The 15,310-nt window shown below is 44.1% G+C and overlaps 1 long non-coding RNA gene across 1 annotated transcript in view; it reads right to left on the bottom strand.

Moving 5' to 3' along the window:
• Positions 1 to 1,290: 1,290 nt before the first annotated feature.
• The window catches only part of LOC119470063, a 35,152-nt gene continuing 21,132 nt past the window's right edge, over positions 1,291 to 15,310 (bottom strand). Inside the window, exon 3 of the long non-coding RNA XR_005198925.1 lies at positions 1,291 to 1,338. This is a non-coding gene — a long non-coding RNA (uncharacterized LOC119470063). The remainder of the gene's footprint in view (positions 1,339 to 15,310) is intronic.

Genomic DNA, 15,310 nt, shown 5'->3' with positions numbered 1-15,310 from the left:
AAAAAAAAAAAAAAAAAAAAAAAAAAGGAGACCCACAGACTTGAGGGGTAAGAACACGGTTCCCAAGGACCCAGGAAGAGGAGCAGGAGGGGAGTTGATGGTGTGGGGTAGCAATGAGCTCCCCTTCGTCATTCAGTGTGAAGGGGATCGGGGAACATCAGGTAGAACTGCCACCTAAGAAGCTGGCCAAGAGTGTCTGTGGCTCAGAGGAGGGAGAAGCCTGGGCTACAGGTGATAGTGGATGTGGGCTATGACCCCTAGGGGAAGGGCAGTGAAGGGAAGTAGGGGAGAGCACGCCTCCTCCCTGCTGCTCTCCAGCTTCCCGGAAGGAGCCCACTCCCACCCCACCCAGGCTGCCTGCCTGCCTCTATGTATTTGTTTATCAACAGCTGAGCTCAGAACCTAATCTTAGCATCTCCACAACTTTCTCAGAGACAGAAGGAGGCTGCGATGCCTACAGGTCTCCAGCGTTAGATGGAGAGTTGTTCAGAGAACTCTTCTGACCTTGCTGCCTCTTCTCCTGGCTGGGTCCCAGATCATTGCTCCCTCAAGTTTAAAGGCAGTATTGCCGCTAAAGCTCTATTCTGTTTCTTCTTAGCACAGGTAATACCACAACCTTGCATTAAAAAAAAAAAAAAAATTTTTTTTTACCACTAAGCTAAAGGAAGCAACTACAGAAATATGTATTAATTAACAACAGTCTAATTTCCAAAATTAAAGAATCTAATCCAATTGACACCACAAGAAAACAATGACAAGATTCCAAGGCTTCCAATTACCTCATTTCATGAACAGCGTATGCTACGCAGAAGGGCTTGCGGCGGCCACTCCATTTCTTCGGCAGCAGTACTGCCTTTCCAGAGTGGACAGGATTACAAAAAGGGTCGCTTCATTTCCCTTCAAGACAATGAATCTAACCCTTTGTCTCCTCCTTGGACTAACTAGTGTTAAAGCCTTACTAAAAGCAACTCTTAACAGGTCTCGGTGGCTCACACCTGCAGTCCCAGGTACCCAGGAGGCTGAGGCAGGATTGCTTGAACCTGGAAGTAAGAGGTTAGTTCCACTGCACTCCAGCCTGGGAGACAGAACAAGACTTTATCGCTAAAATACATTTTTTAAAAGTTTTTAAGTAATTTTTTTGATTATATATTTTTAAGTTAAAAAACCCACATCCTTATATTAAGTATGGTCCCAATTTTGCAGCCTTATGTTATAGACAGACTAAAAAGTCTGGAAGACTTAGTGAGAACATCTTTGAGAGTGAATTATGGATTTTTTCTTTTGTCTTATCTGTATTTCATTACTGTCTTCTACAGTCAGTGATGATTATGTTTGTCTCTGTAAGAAAAAGTCAATGTAGTTTTTTAAATATTAAGAATTTACAGCTTGGCATAGTGACTCATGCCTGTAATTCCAGTATTTTTGAGAGGCTGAGGAGGGCGGATCACTTGGACCACGAGTTCAAGACCAGCCTAAGCAACATGGCAAAACTTCATCTCTATAAAAAAAATACAAAAAATTAGCCAAGTGTGGTGGGTGCACACCTGTAGGCCCAGCTACTCAGAAGGCTGAGGCAGGAGGATTGCTTGAGCCTAGGAGGTTGAGGCTTCAGGGAGCTGGGATCATGCCACTGCACTCCAGGGTGACAAGGCAAGACTCTGTTTCCAAAAAAAATTAATAATAATCACACTGCTCAGATTCCAGGTGGGCACTTGGTGCTTATTTATTAATTATTTGAGTGAGTGAGACTAAATGAAAGACAAAAGAGCCGTCGTGCCATAGGTCCCTGCTCCTCCGATGGTTGGCTTCCTTATTCTGTGCCTGCAAAGCAGTGACTTCAATACAGCTCTAGGCTTGCCTTCTGTAACCCACAAACAGATCACTTACAGAATAACACTGCAGAGAGGAGCGTGCTGAGGGGAAATGTGTTTGTCATTTGTGAATTAAAAGCAAGACTGCAAAGGCTCCACCCCTAATTAATTGCAGGGATAAAGGTGAGTGTCTCACAGTGTAAACAATCTGAAGCAGCTGGTGAGACAAGTCCCCAAGGACCAGATCCCAGCTAGCTAATTAGCAGGTGCTCACCTGAGCAGACATCACAATCAGAGTCTTAAGGAACCTACCAATATTTTAAAAATCAGCTTTGTTATGAGTTATTCTTCCAAGTCAAACAAGATAGGATCAAATTGCAGGGACCTAGTTTCAAAATTCAAGCTGTGTCTTTAGAAGGGTGGAAAACCACACTGTAGCTGAGAAAAGAGGCTCATTAGAGTAAGCACAGTATTTGCCAGTTCAGATGCAGTTATTCCACATTCAGGTGTATGATTTTGTAAAAATCAAGAGCATGCTTTGATTAGCACAAATATTCTTCTAAATTCATTCATCTAACATACATATATTGAGCACCTGTTCATATGTTTCATTTTATTTTATTTTATTATTATTTTTTCAAGATAGAGTCTTGCTCTGTTGCCCAGGCTGGAGTGCAGTGGCATGATCTCGGCTCACTGCAACTTCCGCCTCCTGGGTTCAAGCAATTCTCCTGCCTCAACCTCCCAAATAGTTGGGATTACAGGTGCACGCTGCCACACCTGGCTAATGTTTGTATTTTTAGGAGAGACAGGGTTTCACCATGTTGGCCAGGCTGGTCTTGAACTCCTGACCTCATGATCCACCCGCCTTGGCCTCCCAAAGTGTTGAGATTACAGGCATGAGCCACCGTGCCTGGCCATAAGTTTCATTTTACAAGGCAAGTGTCACAGCACTTTATAAAAAAACTAATCTTTTCCACTTAAATGTGAGTGATATGCAGACGGTAGTGGGGTGCTGGAGCCAGTTTGTACTACATGGGAACAGATTGATGAATTTTCAGGATTTTGCAGGCTGGTTGTTAAATACAGCTATTGTTATAAACTAAATTATATAAAATTTCAATTAAATTACATTAAAAATAAAGGTGATGCCGGCCACAGTGGCTCACGCCTGTAATCCCAGCACTTTGGGAGGCTGAGGGGGGCAGATCACCTGAGGAGTTCAAGACCAGCCTGACAAACATGGAGAAGCCCTGTCTCTACTAAAAATATATAATTAGCTGGGCATGGTGGGGCATTCCTGTAATCTCAGTTACTCAGGAGGCTGAGGCAGGAGAATTGCTGGAACCCGGGAGATGGAGGTTGCAATGAGCTGAGATTGGGCCATTGCACTTCAGCCTGGTCAAAAAGAGAGAAACTCCATCTCAAAAAAATATAAAAATAAAAATAAAGGTCATAAATACTCAAAACATCTCTTTCAAATAATTTTGCTACATTTTGCTATTCCCTACTCTCTAAGAGTTATTTTCTTCTATTAGACCTGTATTGTCAAAATCCTACATAACGATATGTATGCACCTCTCTTCCCGTCACCGTGTTCAGTAATGTCACGAATGGTGGCATGAAATCAGCCATGCCGGGAGTATTCACACCACCAAAAATGGCAAACACTAAAAATCAGGGCTTCCTTTTTTGTTCCCTGTCTATACTTAAAAAGGTGAAGAGGAAATGTTAATGATACAGATTAAATGTAAAAGTGTGTCATAAAACTTAAAAGTGGGTCTGTGGCTGCTAGGTTGTGAGTAGAATTGAGGAAATATTCTTCCAGTATTCAAAAATACTGGGAGATCTGATTCAAAAATATTGCTGATCTAATTCAGTGCCGTCACTCACATTGACTAATGAATGAAGTTTCCACATCTTCATGGTTTCCTTTCTGTTCATTCAGAGTAAACAAAAACATCCACCAGCATTCATGTTAGAACTACACTCATGGCTTGGTGCTGTGGCTCACGCCTATAATCCCAGCACTTTGGGAGGCTGAGGCGGGCAGATCACAAGGTCAGGAGTTTGAGGCCAGCCTGGCCAATATGGTGAAACCCTGTCTCTACTAAAAATACAAAAATTAGCTGGGCATGGTGGTGGGCACCTATAGTCTCAGTTACTCAGGAGGCTCAGGCGGGAGAATCACTTGAACCCCAGAGGCGGAGGGCTGAGATCACGCCACTGCACTCCAGTCTGGGTGACAAGACAAGACTCCATCTCAAAAAAAAAAAAAAAAAAAATAGAATACAGTCATTTGTTAATGCCTTGAGTGACTTTGCTGAATGGTATAGTAATCAAACATTAGTTCATAGCTTGATTTTTGTCAAATCATGGTTGAATTACAACCACAGGTTGACTATGGATACAACAGTTCAGCAGAAATCAACAAAAGTCTTTTGTAAGAATCAATTGGCTATTAATATTTACAATCGAGAGTCTTGTCTACTTATTTGTGAATTGTGTGCTACACAACTTGATAGCAGTAAAATTTATGACAAATGTATGTGCTTATGTATTTGCCTTTTTTTTTCCTAGAAAGCCAGTTGTTGAACAAACATTTATCAGTGCACCACTTTGTGTGGAGCTCCAATAAAGGCAAAGTAAGCCAATCCTGCCAACTTTGGCTATATATGAACCACCAAAATAAAAATGACTTAATATATCCTGAAAATGTCTATGATTGTTAAAAAATGCCAGACAACAGCCAGAGATGGAACAAGCTATACTAAGGCACATGGTGGGCTGGCTTAACTCAGTCATTTCCAAACTTTCAATATGAGCTGGGTATAAGGGGAAATGTCCTCTTTCCTTTCATGGGGTTTATTTCCCCCACCTCTTTCATTCCTGTCCACCATTGCTCTGGCATCCGAAACCTTCCCTAGTTTAAGCACTGCTGAAATCTCACATTATTGCATGCCTAGTGACAACCTCTGCTTGCTGGTGTCATTGTTGCCAATAGAACAAGCAGAGTTATCTGGGGGTGCTGGAAAAAGTGTCAGAAAAATGTGTTCTCAATGGTGGAAAAGCCGATTGCACAGAAGGCCCAGTACCAGCTGTTGCCTCCCTCACTAGCTGTATGATCACAAAGAAGTCACACCAACTGAGGATGGCTTGACCTCCTACTAGAGGGCAAGGTGCAGGCAGCTGGCTCTGTTCACAGCTCTCCCAGAGCCTAGCACAGTGCCAGCACACAGTGGGCACTCAATTAATGAATGCTAAACACATTGGCTCGTATAAATATAAATGCTACCTTTCTTTCATAGCTGGTGTGAGGATCCAATCCATTTGAATGCATGTAAAGTGTTGTGCAAACTCACAGTTCTTTAAATTATTACTTGATTAGTTATACCCATGAAAGAACTGCTGTTTCGGTATTGCTGCCTCATTCTCTACTTTGATTTCCTCCTTCCTTCCTTCCTTCCTTCTTTCCCTCCTTCCTTCTTTCCTTCTTTCCTTCTTTCTTTCTTTCTTTTTCTTTTTTCTTTCTTTCTTTCATTTTTTTCTTGAGATGGAGTCTCCCTCTGTCGCCCAGGCTGGAGTGCAGTAGCACGATCTCGGCTCACTGCAACCTCCGCCTCCTGGGTTCAAGTGATTCTCCTGCCTCAGCCTCCTGATTAGCTGGGATTACAGACACACACCACCATGCCTGGCTAACTTTGGTATTTTTAGTAGAAACGGGGTTTCACCACGTCTCAAACAGGTCTCCAACTCCTGACCTCATGATCTGCCCACCTCGGCCTCCCAAAGTGGTGGGATTACAGGCATGAGCGCCCACGCCCGGCCTTGATTTCTTTTTTCTAATCAGGAACATCTTTGTGGACATGATCCCTTCTGTGCTCCCAAAGCAGCTTGAGTCCCACACGGCAGTGAAACAGCTGGTTTACTCATCTATCTTTTTCTTTTCTTTTCTTTTGAGACAGAGTTTCAATCTTGTTGCCCAAGCTGGAGTGCAATGGCACTATCTCAGCAATGGTGTGGTCTCGGCTCACTGCAACCTCCACTTCCTGGGTTCAAGTGATTCTCCTGCCTCAGCCTCCTGAGTAGCTGAGACTACAGGCATGTGCCACCACCCCGACTAATTTTGTATTTTTAGTGGAGACGGGTTTCTCCATGTTGGTCAGGCTGGTCTCGAACTCCCGACCTCAGGTAATCCACCTGCCTTGGCCACCCAGAGTGCTGGGATTATAAGCGTGAGCCACTGTGTCCAGCCTCATCTACCTTTTTCACCAACCCATGGGCTCCTTCAAGGTAGCAACCCAGTTTATTCATCTCAGTATCCTTACCTTCTAGTACAGTGGATGTGGGCTCTACTTAATCCAGTCCATTCCTTCGCACCTGGAATGTGTGGCCCCAGTAGGGAAACTTGGGTCGGGGATAACCCTTTCCAGTGTTCAGAGGCTGCCACTGACACAAAACAAAGGATGTAGGATGTGTTTCCAGTAGACCAGCGAAGCACCAGCCGTGCAGCACAGCACTGCGTGGGTTAAAGAAGCATTATGGGCTAGGCTTGAAACTGAGCCACCATTTTAAACAGCTTTTTTTTTTCGAGGCATTTTACAAATAACTCGTGTGAAAGACACTGCCTGTTCTACTAAAAAGCAAAAACAGGAAGACATGCCACCCCATCCAATCAACCAGGCCCAAATACCGATAATGGCTGGCTTTGAGTGTTTCAAATCCTAGTGTTCCAAAAATGTACATTTTCATTCCTGATGTGCAGATGTCTGTGTTTAGTTAACTGAATAATAGCACAGCGGAAAGAAGTCCATTCGAATTCAATGCCATAGGTTTTCTGGGGATTATGTCTTCCATTGAAACCACCATGCCTGTTAACAAGTACGGGTTCTAGGCTCTCCTGACGTTTTTGGGCAGGAACACTGCATGGGAGTTATAGGCGCCCCAGTTGAGACGGACGGTACCACCCTTTCCCCAGGCAGAGTACCAGCTCCCTGACCCCACCCTCAATTTCTTCCCTTGTGCTTCGCTGGGACCTTCCTGAGCTCACTCGGTGAAGTGTTGTCTGTGTTTTGAGAAGCCGGAAGCTATTGGAATAGCCTCCAAATGGAGGCAAGGTTAGCTTTAATTAAGTATTTGTGTTAACTTCTCAGAGCAACAGAGATGTCTGCCTAATGACAGAGCACAGAAAAGGCAGAGCCAATAATTAATCTTCACGGACTGTCCGATTCTCAGAAAGTTTAATGAGCTGATGTTCACCCTGCACAGCTACATGGCACTCTCTAATTCCTCTACACAGCAAATAAAAACTACATGAAGCCAAAGCCGGGGAAATGAGCATACTCCATAGCTTAAACAAGGATGGAAAGCCCCCAGGGTCCCCTGAACAGGTGCTGCAACAGCAGGAGACATGCAAACAAAGACAATGGCTAGATCCTTCTCACTGTGTGGCAGACCCATTCACTGCCTGGCCAGCAGGGGCAACGGCACAGAGAGAGGTGTTGTTTGCTTTAGCAAAATGGAGCCCCTTCGCTTCCTACCATTTGTGTGCGTGTGTGTTTGTGTATAGTCCTGTGAAAGAGATCACCCAGGTGACCACAATCTACACACGCTTTCTTAGCTCTGCCTCCCTGCGAAACCTAGGAGATCAGAGGATTGACAGAAAAGAGGGCATCATCTTACCATTGCAGATGTTCACTAGATACCCCAGTCTAAATGTGAAGAAAGCCAGGGTGTGTGGTGGAGAAGGAAAGCCAGGCTCCCCTGAGCATCCTTCTAGGAAAAAGACTGAGTCCCATCTGCATGAGCAATGGCGAATCAAAGCGGGGACTCAAGTTCCCAAGTCTGCTGCTTCACTCTGGGCAGCAGTTAGATTCATGAGCATCTTGACAGCTTTGGTCCCCATGCCCCTCCTGATAGCAGCAGACAGATCAGTGTGATGTGCGGGCATCATGCCTCTGGATTTGGAGGCTCCCCAGGAGAAGCAGCTCAAGCCTGGCTTCGACATCCTGTAAGTGTTACTGTGCCTCACAGCTGCTGGTTGGTCCATCTCAGCTCCCCTCATTCATCTCTCCTGCCCTGCACTGGTTGGTAGTCTGGCATTCTCTGCCACCCATTCTCCATGCCTATCCACTCAGCCCAGCAGTCTAACCATGATACTGGTAGTAAGGGAAAGGGAGAACAGGGGCTTTCAAGTAGAACTTGTGTTGCTGTTAAGTAAGAATCGCTCTCCCTTAGATGTGCATGTATGAATCTGTAATGTGGACATAGATGGACAGAGATATCTCCTTCTCTCTGTTTAGCATTTGAGGCCAACGCCAAGCCCCACCCATGGCCAAGTGGAGAAGCACAGGGCCAGCAGTCTACAATGGACGTGCTGGGCATGACTATGAGAAGACTGAGCAGGAGAGAGACCCCAGAGACCACGCTGCTCCTTTCAGCATAACTAGATGGCACAAGGAAGCACTGAGTTAACACCGGGTATTGGGGGAAGGGGCGAAGGTGCAAGGGAGATGCTCTAGAAAGCTTACTTACTCTCTATCTGAAATGCCTTCCCTGGGCAGGGAAGGTAACTAGCCGCATTCATACAACCTCTGGTCAGACTGTGCTGGGGACACCAGAGACACACACCTTTGTACCTTCCCCTGCCACATGTCCTAAAGAACCTCTAATATAGTACTTGTCACATTCACTGTGGTTGTGTCCTCAAAGCTAGACTCCAAGATCCTTGAAAGCAGAGGCAATAGATTATTCATCTTTGTGTCCCTCTCCAATTCTGCACTCAATAAATAATTATCACGTCTAATATTTTGTTTTCTTTCTGTTTTTTGAGACGGAGTCTTGCTCTGTCACCAGGCCAGAGTGCAGTGGTGCGATCTCGGCTCACTGCAACTTCCACTTCCCAGGTTCAAGCGATCCTCCTGCCTCAGCCTCCTGCGTAGCTGGCACTATATGTGTGTGCCACCACCCCCAGCTAATTTTTCGTATTTTTTGTAGAGACAGCATTGCACCATGTTGGCCAGGATGGTCCCACTCTGTTGACCTCGTGACCTGCCCGCCTCAGCCGGCCAAAGTGCTGGAATTACAGGCGTGAGCCACTGCACCAGGCTCAGGCCTAATATTTAATGAGTATTTACTATGGATGAGTCAACGCATGCTACGACTTCTATAATAAGAGCTCCTCATTCCTCCTTGTCTGAGTTCCTTAATAAATATTTTTAGCTTTAGGAGCTGAGATGTGTGAGCAATTCACCTTCAACACCTTTCTCTACTCCTGGTATAAATTGTCAAACCTCCCACAAACAAAAACAGTGTATAAAACCATCAGATCTCATGATAACTTACTATCACAAGAACGACATATGGGGAAACAGCCCCCATTATTCAATTACCTCCCACAACACGTGGGGATTATGAGGATTACAATTCAAGATGAGATTTAGGTGGGGACACAGCCAAACCTTATCAGTTCAACAAACATTTCAATTTGATGGTTCTCCTTAAAACAAGTTGACCCATTATTTTAGTTTCCTCTCTAAGTGCTCTAAATTAGAAACGAGATATGTAGACATCATCAATACAAATTTGTTTTTTTTTTTTTTGAGACGGAGTCTTGCTCTGTCGCCCGGGCTGGAGTGCAGTGGTGCAATCTCTGCTCACCACAACCTCCTCCTCCTGGATTCAAGCGATTCTCCTGCCTCAGCCTCCAGGGTAGCTGGAAATATAGGCATGCACCACCGTGTCTGGCTAATTTTTTTTGTATTTTTAGTAGAGACGGGGTTACGCCATGTTGGCCAGGCTGGTCTCAAACTCCTGACTTCATGATCTGCCCGCCTCGGCCTCCCAAAGTGCTGGGATTACAGGCGTGAGCCAGCACTGCCAGCCATCACTACAAATTCGACTACAAGACAGCAATTTGTAAGGTGGGTTATTTGGGCATGGGCATATGAAGGTCAATCATCTCTACCCTCTGCGGGGTGGTAGAATGCATGAAGTTTTACCCCACGTTGCTTAAAGCATCTGCCAGACTGCCATGCCGACCTTCTTGATTTGGGTTTCTGTTGGGTAGCAGTCCCAGCAAAGACCACAATGACTAATATTACCATTATTAAGAGGAGAGTTCCATGATCTTCTGGAACCATAAAATCCTATATTTTCAGATCATTTAGTTCTACTACTCCTCTGATCCCTGAGTCTCCCAGTCCAATCCCTGATTCTCTAACAACAGTCTGCAGATGACTGCCTCCAAGTCACCAAGGAGCTTATTATCAAATAGAGATTCCTGGGACCTACTCCTGGGACTCTGGTTCCGTATAGGAAAGGGCTCAGGAAAATGAGTTTTTATGACTTCCATGATGAGCAAAGCAATCCAAAACTACTTCAGACAATTCTGAGACTTTTGTCAAGCTGAAATTTTTGCCTTGTACGTTCTACCAACTGGAAAGTTCTTTGGAAATAAACTGAACCAGTTTAATCTTTCTTCCACAGACAGCTCATCAAATATTGAAGATAAGTGTGAATGATTCCCTAGGGCCAGTGTCCTCTAGATTATAAAGGGCTGGTGTCAACAGTTCTTCCTCCAATCACAGTGTTTTTTTGGTCCAATTCTAGATTGTGAACCTCTAAAAGGCCAGAACAATGTCTCATTAATCTTTTTTTATTATTATTATACTTTAAGTTCTGGGGTACATTTGCAGACCGTGCAGGATTGTTACATAGTTATACACATGCCATGGTGATTTGCCGCATCCATCCCCCCATCATCTACATTAGGTATTTCTTCTAATGCTGTCCCTCTCCAATCTCTCTACCGCTTGCTATCCCTCCCCTAGCACCCCACCCCCCGACAGACCCTGGTGTGTGATGTTCCCCTCCCTGTATCCACGTGTTCTCATTGTTCAACACCCACTTATGAGTGTGAACATGCCATGTTTGGTTTTCTGTTCTTGTGTCAGTTTGCCAAGAATGATGGTTTCCAGCTTCATCCATGTCCCTGCAAAGGAATATGAACTCATCCTTTTTTATGGCTACATAGTATTCCATGGGTATATGTGCCACATTTTCTTTATCCAGTCTATCAATGATGGGCATTTGGGGTGGTTCCGTATAGGAAAGGGCTCAGGAAAATGAGTTTTTATGACTTCCATGATGAGCAAAGCAGCCCAAAACTACTTCAGACAATTCTGAGACTTTTGTCAAGCTGAAATGTTTGCCTTGTGAACAATGCCACAATAAACATATGTGTACATGTGTCTTTCTAATATAATGATTTATAATCCTTTGGGTATATATCCAGTAATGGGATTGCTGGGTCAAATGGTATTTCTAGTCCTAGATCCTTGAGGAATCGCCACACTTCTTATTAATCTTTTACCACAGTACCCAATTCTTAGATATGCTTAGTGCCCATTCATTTATTCAACTAACATTCATAGACCACCTATGTATGCCAGGCATTCTTCTAGGCCCTGAAAACACAGCAGTGAACCAAACAAAAGTTCCTGATCTCATGAAGCTCATGGTCTCATCAGGGTAACAGACAAAAGGTGAATAAACAAATACAAATCCCCAACTCATGATGGCTCCACTTAGAATTTTTTTACTTCAACGTGTTGCAAAAGCCATGCCCATTCAGTAGAAACCTTACTTTGAATACCCATACAACCATTGTTTTTCACTTTCTGTACAATATTCAATTAATTACATTTGATATTCAACACCTTGTTATGAAATAGGCTTTGTGTGAGATCATTTTGCCCAACTCCAGGCTCGTGTAAGTGTTCTGAGCATGATGAAGGTGGGCCAGGCTAAGCTATAATATTTAGTAGGCGAGGTGCATTAAATGCAGTTTTGACTTATAACATTTTCAAATTATGATGGGTTCGTAAGTCGAGGCGCAAAAGTGAATATATGTCAGATGGGTGTATATGAGTGCTAGGAAGATAAATTAGGCAGATAAAGAGTGAAGAGTGTGCATTCATTAAAAATTTGCTAATTTGAAATCCAAATAAGCCTTTCCTAGGCGGGGGGATCCAGATGAGCATAATGTGCCCGTTGAATATATTTGTACGTGTCCGTCATTATTCTTCAGTCCGCGGGGAGAGAACGATCCATGTTCCAGCCAACAGAGGGCGACTGAGAGCAAGACACAGTTCACCGGTCCAAGCTCCTAAGTAAACACCCAACAGGGCAACGTGAAAGCATCCCCAACAATTGCTAAGTGAGTAAATTACCCAGTAACCTCCAGCCAGTAAAAACTTCTTAATAGTATTTTTATTATTTATTATATCCAGGCCATAGAATACTTATTCTGTTGAGAATTTTCTTTCCTTACTCGGGCAGAAACAGTGCTCTTGCGTGGTGAGAAGGCAGAGTTCAGTTAGGACACAATCATGTATTTTTTCCCCCAGGGCTTATTAGTGAGGCTGAATCACTGAGCTAGGCATCCAGCAATAAGAATTCCGTGACTTCTCGCAGCATAAAGAGCATTTATTTGGAATGTTTTCATGACGATCCCCTTTCACTCAACTAACCAGAGATTTGATTCATAAAGCAGTCCCTTGCTTTAACAGAATGTACGTCCAGACACAGTAGCTGCTGAGAAAATGGGGCCTGAGAAAAAAATAGTATGCTGCTCATGGGCAGGGAGGAAATAATAGATAATAAAATAATAAAAATAATATTTAACACCCCCAACCTACAGCAGTGACCCTATTGTTTAAAAAAATAAACTCTAAAATTCAGAGTCGATAGCTAGCCAGCTATCTGGTTCAACCAGCATAAATGAGTCTTTAGTAAAACTCAAAAACCAGAAAATCACTATTTACACAAGTGTCTTATACCCCCACATGACCCCCATAACGTCTGATACACATAGGGAAAGCACAAAACCTACTTTTGCTGCCAGAAATGTAGGGTGGGCATCTGATAGGCATTGTGGTAACCGGCTTGCCCTTTTCCTGTAGGCAGAATCAACAGCTGAACAGTTTGCCATCCACAGCCCTCTCCCAGAGTCATTACTGTTGCCTGCTGGCTTTACCTCGCTGCAGGTGCTGGATGGAAAACCCGCATATCTGGCTGAGTGTGGTAGCTCATGCCTGTAATCCCAGCACTTTGGGAGGCTGAGGTGGGTGGATCACTGGCATCAGGAGTTCAAGACTAGCCTAGCCAACATGGTGAAACCCCATCTCTACTAAAAATACAAAAAATTAGCCAAGCATGGTAGCAGATGCCTGTAATCCCAGCTATTTGGGAGGCTGAAGCAAGAGAACTGCTGGAACCTGGGAGGTGGAGGTTGCAGTGAGTAGAGATCATGTCACTGTACTCCAGCCTGGGTGACACAGCAAGACTGTCTTAAAAAAAAGAAAAAACAACTGCCCATCTCACATTAAAGCATAATGGTAACTTCAGAGCCACTACTGTGTATGGAGCACTCTCTATGTACTATGTTATATTATTCACACATTGTGCTATCTAGTTTCTCTTCCTGCCTGCCTCCCAATTAATCACGTGGACGTTCAGACCCATCTTAGTATGATAGAGGTTCAGGAAGTTTCAGGAAGTGGTTGGGGAGGTGGCAGAGTGGAGAATTCAGGCCGTACATAAGAGTTGTAAAACATAGACTTTAATCACTTCCTAATTCTTGACAGAATTTCCATAGCAGGAATGTTTTGAAATACATAGCTTCTGTGGAAAATGAAGGGCATTAAAATCTGAAGAGAGTTTTTGTTTTTATGGTTTTGGGCTTTTTAAAAATGCGTTTATCTACATAATGTACTCATTACTAAAACCATACTTCACAAAAGAAACCTGCAAGCCAGGCATGGTGGCTCACGCCTGTAATCCCAGCACTTTGGGAGGCCGAGACAGGCGGATCATGAGGTCAGAAGATCGAGACCATCCTGGCCAACATGGTGAAACCCCGTCTTTACCAAAAATACAAAAATTAGCTGGGTGTGGTGGCACGTGCCTGTAATCCCGGTTACTCAGGAGGCTGCGGCAGGAGAATAGCTTGAGTCGAAGGTTGCAGTTAGCTAAGACCACACCACTGCACTCCAGCCTGGCGACAGAGCAAAACTCTGTCTCAAAAAGAAAAGAAAAGAAAAGAAAGATGGAATGAAAGAAGGAAGGAAGGAGGGAGAAAGAGAGAGAAAGAAAGAAAGAGAGAGAGAAAGAGAAAGAAAGAAGAAAAAAAAAAAGAAGCTGGCAATCTAGGGTATTTTGTCTCATTTTTTCTTTTCCTTTCTGAACATAAAACGACCATTGATGACCTACATCCGTTCCCGAGACTTTATATTTCTCACATAGTACAGGAAAATCGCATCAAAGGCTATTAGACCATGTGAGCACTTCGTGAGTTAGGAGGCGGTATTTATAAGACATATATAACATCAGCGTTACCCCGTCTCATCTTCCCAATGCCTGCAACACTTAAGAAGGCTATTTTGGGGGAGTTGCAGTACACAAAAGCTCCCTTGGCCCCAGGGAACGCTCCAGGGAGAAGCTAGGAGGAAATCTGTGTCTGGCTCAGTGGCACCCCCTCTGGAGACCAAGAGAAGCGCTGGCTGACTGTCCTGGCTTCCATCCTTAAAAGGATTCATCAGTAACTGGGGCAGAATCTATTCCACAGGGTGCACACAAAGCCCTTTTCACTTTCACAGCCAACAAACACTCTGATGTCCAAAGCCTTGCCAAAAGAAAGCAGCCATTTCCTCTTCCAGCAATAATATCAATTCCCCACGTTTTAATGGAATTCTGCACTTTAACAAACACTGTCACACCCATTTTCATCTCATTAGATTTAAGTGAAAGAACCAGTAGAGCAAAAGCAAAATAATTCTCTTCTCAGAAATAGCTGTGAATGAGCCAGTGGTTTATGTTCACTGGGATATTACACCTTTCATAATTAATGTCATCTCCGTGACCAGCCTCTTGTGGTCCATGCTTCCCCAGGGAGAGAGTGAGCGGTAAAAAAAAGCAACTTGGAGAATTGAGCCCGGCTGAGTGTCACCTCATTAATGTGACTCAATGCCTGGTGGATACACGTGTTTCTCTGGGTCACCTAGATTTGGTTAAATGCTCTTGCCAGGGGTTCAGCCTTCAGCAATCAGCAGTAGGGTAAGACATAGCATTCCCTGATTTAAAAAAAAAACAAAACCAAAAAACCTGCTACATCATATATGGAAAGATGTGTTTCAGGAGATTTGGTAAAGAGGCTTCTGTTGCTGACCACACCAAAGTGCCAATGGGCTTCTCCCTGGCCTATATGCCTTTTGGGCACCAGCTGCCTCCTGGCCCACCACTTGTCCCCATGCAGGGACTCCAGGCCTCTGGCCTCCTGTATCCTTCCCTCTGGCTCTCTTTACATCCCATCCTTTCCTTTTCAGGGCCCTGCAGCTTTTCCTGCTTTCTCCAACCTTGTCTCCTCACATTCATTCGTTCACTCGTATTTATTGAGCAGCTGCGATGTAGCAGATCCTGTTCCAGGGGCTGGAATTACA

Source organism: Cebus imitator, unplaced genomic scaffold, assembly GCF_001604975.1.
Source record: "Cebus imitator isolate Cc_AM_T3 unplaced genomic scaffold, Cebus_imitator-1.0 Scaffold21, whole genome shotgun sequence".
Taxonomy (NCBI): domain Eukaryota; kingdom Metazoa; phylum Chordata; class Mammalia; order Primates; family Cebidae; genus Cebus; species Cebus imitator.
The sequence above is the reverse complement of the archived record's forward strand: the minus strand, read 5'-3'. Positions and strand labels throughout refer to the sequence as shown.